At 33.8% G+C, this 6875-nt stretch overlaps 1 long non-coding RNA gene across 1 annotated transcript in view; it reads left to right on the forward strand.

The window, feature by feature from the left end:
- Positions 1-245: 245 nt before the first annotated feature.
- The window catches only part of LOC137614712 (uncharacterized), a 30908-nt gene continuing 24278 nt past the window's right edge, over positions 246-6875 (forward strand). Inside the window, exons 1-5 of the long non-coding RNA XR_011039132.1 lie at positions 246-325; positions 2477-2610; positions 3767-3900; positions 5059-5192; positions 6350-6483. This is a non-coding gene — a long non-coding RNA (uncharacterized lncRNA). The remainder of the gene's footprint in view (positions 326-2476; positions 2611-3766; positions 3901-5058; positions 5193-6349; positions 6484-6875) is intronic.

The following is a 6875-nucleotide window of genomic DNA, read 5'->3' on the forward strand; positions in this document are numbered from 1 at the left end:
GTATATATATATTACATATATATATATATATCTATATATATATATATATATATATATGTACAGTATATGTATATGTATATGTCAATACAGTAACAGATCACACTAAACTGATATATAGCATTATTTTTATATGTAATTTCAGGCGATTTTATTGTTAAATTTTACTTAATTTACTCATTGTTTAAATTGTTTTGTTTTAGGTATATTCAAAGGTATAAGTGCTAATTATTGATTTTTTTTTTCAAATTGGCTATATCATCCACATACATCAAGTGTCTAACAATGAAGTGGCAGATCTTCAGGAGTGGAAACCATTTAAAACCAAGTAAGGACCACAATATTCATATAGTAGATACTAGTGTTCATTTTTATGATCATATTTCATACATTTATTCCTAAAGATCTTAGGTATGGTAGTTGGAATGATTTGAAAGGTCCAAATGGAACTTTTAACGATTTTAGATTCTATGCGAAAATAATTTGGATTCCTTGTCAGTTGATCTGATGATAGTTCGAGTAAGTCAAGAGAAAACTAACTTCCTTTGTTTTTCATATTAAAGGAGATCTAGCCCATATAAGTTTGCATAAATAGAAGGCCTATTTGCTTTTATAGTATTGCAATAGTTCTAGCTTAAGAGTTTTCGTATTCAGTTGTTTTAAAAAATATCGATAAAAGCTTCTAATTAACAATAAATTAAGAGGTTAACTTACGTGATTCGGTATCTGTAATATTTGGGTGAAAATATATTCTAACGTCTGTAGCTTCGTTTATATTTATATTGAGGGATAAAGTTATCTGGCTATTCGTTTGTTAAGCAAATGTGGAAATTTGGAGAAAAAAATATTAATAACCAAATTTCTTAAATTAAGGTTATTTTTACACTGGAGGTCAAGAGACGGTTACGAATATTCTTTGTTCAATTTCGGAATAAATATTGTTCCAAATGTTTCTTGAAGAGACAATGTTCGCATGAAAGTATTTTTAAAATTAAAATCTCGAGAAGGTACCAAGATAATTGACTAAGTTTGTGTAATATTTGCTTGATAGCATTTTTAACTGGACCCAAAGTGAAATACTAGATAGAGTCTTTAGTTTGCGCACAATAAAACGTCTTAATAATAGAAGAAACTTAGCAAAACATGTAAAAAAAGAAAAAAAGTTTATACAAAATGTATTGAAAATTCGTTCTTTAGATTCTTAGATATTGTACAAAGTATGCCTATTCTTTTTCTCATTACTAAACCAACTTATAAATGAAAATCCACCCTATTTATTAATGCATGGCAGATTTTTTCTTGCCAGGGTTAACACTTTAATTTGTTTTTTTCGTTACAAACATTTCTTCACCTGTATTTGCTTATATTTTTCACTATTTTTTCCAGTTGCAGGACAATAAATCGCTCCTTTATCTCATCCCTATCTACACACTGATTTGTATCACGGCACTTTCCCATGGATCTTATGCAAAAAAATTCTTTCTCCTCTTCCCTGTTTGAGCTGCAAGGATAATAACTAATTCTGGCCCAGAACACTCATTATGATTTGTATTGTAATGCGATCAAATTCCTTATAAAATAGTAAATTCTTGTCCAAAAATACAGGCTAATTCCTACTATAATAACTCCTAACTATATAGACTAGATTCACATTACAAGTTAATTTATATAAATGTCTCATCTCTCCAGACTTCTACATCCCAAAAATGGCCCAGGAAATGAAGCTAAAAAGATTCACATCTGTTCTGATTAGTATTTAGTTTTCCAATAATTTGGTCCCAAATATATTCCGGTTTTGAAAATTACTTTCATACATTCGTTTATCCCCTATCCCAATCACAATCCTTCTATTACCTTTATAATAATCTATTTTACTTGTGTGTTTCTTTAAATTAGGATTTCTGCCTACACACCCCCACCTTCTACATAGCATTGCTATTCCCACCCATAGTTCTATATTAGAATATCTCCCCTCTCATATATAAAACTCTCTCTACTCCCCCTTAAACCATAAATACTTGCAATTTGTTTCTGTCCCTTTTCACTGTACCAAGCACATTACTTTACCTGTGAATGTCTTTGATGCTTTGACATTGTTCTACTTTGTTTCTCTGGCTCTTTCTTGAGATTTATTTTTTGTGATTGATAGAAATTTTTATGTTATTACCAATTTGTTAGTTTCCTTCCATATTTTGGCATTTTAATCTACTAAATCCTTACAATTCTTTGTCGTTCTCAAAAGTAAATCTGTTATTTCAACTCAATATGTTCAAATTCAACCTTAGTTTTTGCACTTGTGTCTGTCTACGCTTATTGCCTAATCCCTTCATACATTCTTCTTTGTTTTTATAGATTTTCTATCTGTGCATGGTTGACCCACTAAATTTCCCTTCACAAAAATCCCATGTTATTTTATGCTGTCTGGTTATAAAAAATGGGAAATATTTTATGAATTCTCATATGAACTGTCCTTTTCCAGAAACAGTGAAAGGTATAGAAAACGTAGAATCATCTTGTGGTGAAGTGTTTTGGAGGTACAGTAGAAGTCTCATCACCTTACCTCCGGCCAGCCTTGGAAGTGGCCACTAACCATCATCCCCTGCCAATAGTTAGGTGAGCCCTGGTTGCCTTTGTGTCTGACGCCAGATTATGTCCCCCTAATACTCAAAAACATTCGTTTTCGAGCCTATCTCCCAAAATTGAGAACAAAATTAACTATCTGGTAACCTTAGGTGGGTCACCCCAATATTAGAAACTGTACCTCAACAGCTCTAGCATGACGTCAGGCGCCTGCGTCTTTTTATTATCCACTCTTGCCCTTTCTTGTAACATATTCCTTAATTATTCATTCTCTCTATCTTTCTCATAAAATATTTCTACCTCGTCCTACGTTTCAACTTGTTTCCCTCTATTTTTAACTTTTAATTCACAGCCTCTTATTTCTAAATTTATCTATCAGTCACTGTCATAATTACAGGTTTATTCCTAGCTGTATGGATTATTTTATTCTGAGAATTTATCTTTTTGAGTTTTTGGTTCCAAATATTTTCTCCTATTGAAAATGACTAAAACCTTGTTCCATCCCTTATCCCAGTCAACAACCTCCTATTACCTTTCTGGAAATCTAATTTATCTGTGTGTTTCTTTATATTAAGATTTCTTTCTCTACAGCCCACCTTGTACATTAGCATTTCTATTCGCATCCATCTTTCTATATTAGATTTTCTCTCCTCTTAAATGTCAAATTCTCTCTACTCCCCTTAAATCATAAACACATGGATTCTGTTATGTTACCCTTCACTGTCCATAACATACATTTTTAGACCTTGCTTTACCTGTGAATGTCTTTGATGATTTGACCATATTCTGTGTGCTAACCGCTCTGTGTTTCTCTGGCTTTTTCTAGAGGTTTGTTTATTTTTTTGTTTTTTTAGAAGTTTTGACTTTGTAGCCATCTAATTAGCTTCGTTAAAATTGTTTTAATACCATTCCATATATTGGCACTAAATCTACAACTTACATTTCTTTGTCGTTCTCAAACGTAAATCTGTTACTTCAACTCACTATGTTCTGATTCAACCTTAGCTTGTGTCTCTCTACTGTCATTGTTTAATTGCCTCCATCCATTTTCTTTGTTTTGTGGGATTTTTATCTGTGCTTGGTTGATCCACTAAATTTCCCTTCACAAAAATCCCATGTAATTTATGCTGTCTGCTTATAGAAAATGGGCAATATTTTCTGAATTCTCATATGAACTGTCCTTTTCCAGAAACAGTGAAAGGTATAGAAAACGTAGAATCATCTTGTGGTGAAGTGTTTTGGAGGTACAGTAGAAGTCTCATCACCTTACCTCCGGCCAGCCTTGGAAGTGGCCACTAACCATCATCCCCTGCCAATAGTTAGGTGAGCCCTGGTTGCCTTTGTGTCTGACGCCAGATTCTGTCCCCCTAATACTCAAAAACATTCATTTTCGAGCCTATCTCCCAAAATTGAGAACAAAATTAACTATCTGGTAACCTTAGGTGGGTCACCCCAATATTAGAAACTGTACCTCAACAGCTCTAGCATGACGTCAGGCGCCTGCGTCTTTTTATTATCCACTCTTGCCCTTTCTTGTAACATATTCCTTAATTATTCATTCTCTCTATCTTTCTCATAAAATATTTCTACCTCGTCCTACGTTTCAACTTGTTTCCCTCTATTTTTAACTTTTAATTCACAGCCTCTTATTTCTAAATTTATCTATCAGTCACTGTCATAATTACAGGTTTATTCCTAGCTGTATGGATTATTTTATTCTGAGAATTTATCTTTTTGAGTTTTTGGTTCCAAATATTTTCTCCTATTGAAAATGACTAAAACCTTGTTCCATCCCTTATCCCTGTCAACAACCTCCTATTACCTTTCTGGAAATCTAATTTATCTGTGTGTTTCTTTATATTAAGATTTCTTTCTCTACAGCCCACCTTGTACATTAGCATTTCTATTCTCATCCATCTTTCTATATTAGATTTTCTCTCCTCTTAAATGTCAAATTCTCTCTACTACCCTTAAATCATAAACACATGGAATCTGTTATGTTACCCTTCACTGTCCATAACATACATTTTTAGACCTTGCTTTACCTGTGAATGTCTTTGATGATTTGACCATATTCTGTGTGCTAACCGCTCTGTGTTTCTCTGGCTTTTTCTAGAGGTTTGTTTATTTTTTTGTTTTTTTAGAAGTTTTGACTTTGTAGCCATCTAATTAGCTTCGTTAAAATTGTTTTAATACCATTCCATATATTGGCACTAAATCTACAACTTACATTTCTTTGTCGTTCTCAAACGTAAATCTGTTACTTCAACTCACTATGTTCTGATTCAACCTTAGCTTGTGTCTCTCTACTGTCATTGTTTAATTGCCTCCATCCATTTTTCTTTATTTTGTGGGATTTTCAATCTGTGTTTGGTTGATCCACTAAATTTCCCTTCACAAAAATCCCATGTAATTTATGCTGTCTGCTTATAGAAAATGGGCAATATTTTCTGAATTCTCATATGAACTGTCCTTTTCCAGAAACAGTGAAAGGTATAGAAAACGTAGAATCATCTTGTGGTGAAGTGTTTTGGAGGTACAGTAGAAGTCTCATCACCTTACCTCCGGCCAGCCTTGGAAGTGGCCACTAACCATCATCCCCTGCCAATAGTTAGGTGAGCCCTGGTTGCCTTTGTGTCTGACGCCAGATTCTGTCCCCCTAATACTCAAAAACATTCGTTTTCGAGCCTATCTCCCAAAATTGAGAACAAAATTAACTATCTGGTAACCTTAGGTGGGTCACCCCAATATTAGAAACTGTACCTCAACAGCTCTAGCATGACGTCAGGCGCCTGCGTCTTTTTATTATCCACTCTTGCCCTTTCTTGTAACATATTCCTTAATTATTCATTCTCTCTATCTTTCTCATAAAATATTTCTACCTCGTCCTACGTTTCAACTTGTTTCCCTCTATTTTTAACTTTTAATTCACAGCCTCTTATTTCTAAATTTATCTATCAGTCCCTGTCATAATTACAGGTTTATTCCTAGCTGTATGGATTATTTTATTCTGAGAATTTATCTTTTTGAGTTTTTGGTTCCAAATATTTTCTCCTATTGAAAATGACTAAAACCTTGTTCCATCCCTTATCCCAGTCAACAACCTCTTATTACCTTTCTGGAAATCTAATTTATCTGTGTGTTTCTTTATATTAAGATTTCTTTCTCTACAGCCCACCTTGTACATTAGCATTTCTATTCTCATCCATCTTTCTATATTAGATTTTCTCTCCTCTTAAATGTCAAATTCTCTCTACTACCCTTAAATCATAAACACATGGAATCTGTTATGTTACCCTTCACTGTCCATAACATACATTTTTAGACCTTGCTTTACCTGTGAATGTCTTTGATGATTTGACCATATTCTGTGTGCTAACCGCTCTGTGTTTCTCTGGCTTTTTCTAGAGGTTTGTTAATTTTTTGTTTTTTTAGAAGTTTTGACTTTGTAGCCATCTAATTAGCTTCGTTAAAATTGTTTTAATACCATTCCATATATTGGCACTAAATCTACAACTTACATTTCTTTGTCGTTCTCAAACGTAAATCTGTTACTTCAACTCACTATGTTCTGATTCAACCTTAGCTTGTGTCTCTCTACTGTCATTGTTTAATTGCCTCCATCCATTTTTCTTTATTTTGTGGGATTTTGTATCTGTGTTTGGTTGATCCACTAAATTTCCCTTCACAAAAATCCCATGTAATTTATGCTGTCTGCTTATAGAAAATGGGCAATATTTTCTGAATTCTCATATGAACTGTCCTTTTCCAGAAACAGTGAAAGGTATAGAAAACGTAGAATCATCTTGTGGTGAAGTGCTTTGGAGGTACAGTAGAAGTCTCATCACCTTACCTCCGGCCAGCCTTGGAAGTGGCCACTAACCATCATCCCCTGCCAATAGTTAGGTGAGCCCTGGTTGCCTTTGTGTCTGACGCCAGATTCTGTCCCCCTAATACTCAAAAACATTCGTTTTCGAGCCTATCTCCCAAAATTGAGAACAAAATTAACTATCTGGTAACCTTAGGTGGGTCACCCCAATATTAGAAACTGTACCTCAACAGCTCTAGCATGACGTCAGGCGCCTGCGTCTTTTTATTATCCACTCTTGCCCTTTCTTGTAACATATTCCTTAATTATTCATTCTCTCTATCTTTCTCATAAAATATTTCTACCTCGTCCTATGTTTCAACTTGTTTCCCTCTATTTTTAACTTTTAATTCACAGCCTCTTATTTCTAAATTTATCTATCAGTCCCTGTCATAATTACAGGTTTATTCCTAGCTGTATGGATTATTTT

Source organism: Palaemon carinicauda, chromosome 21 (genome assembly GCF_036898095.1).
Source record: "Palaemon carinicauda isolate YSFRI2023 chromosome 21, ASM3689809v2, whole genome shotgun sequence".
Classification (NCBI taxonomy): Eukaryota; Metazoa; Arthropoda; class Malacostraca; order Decapoda; family Palaemonidae; genus Palaemon; species Palaemon carinicauda.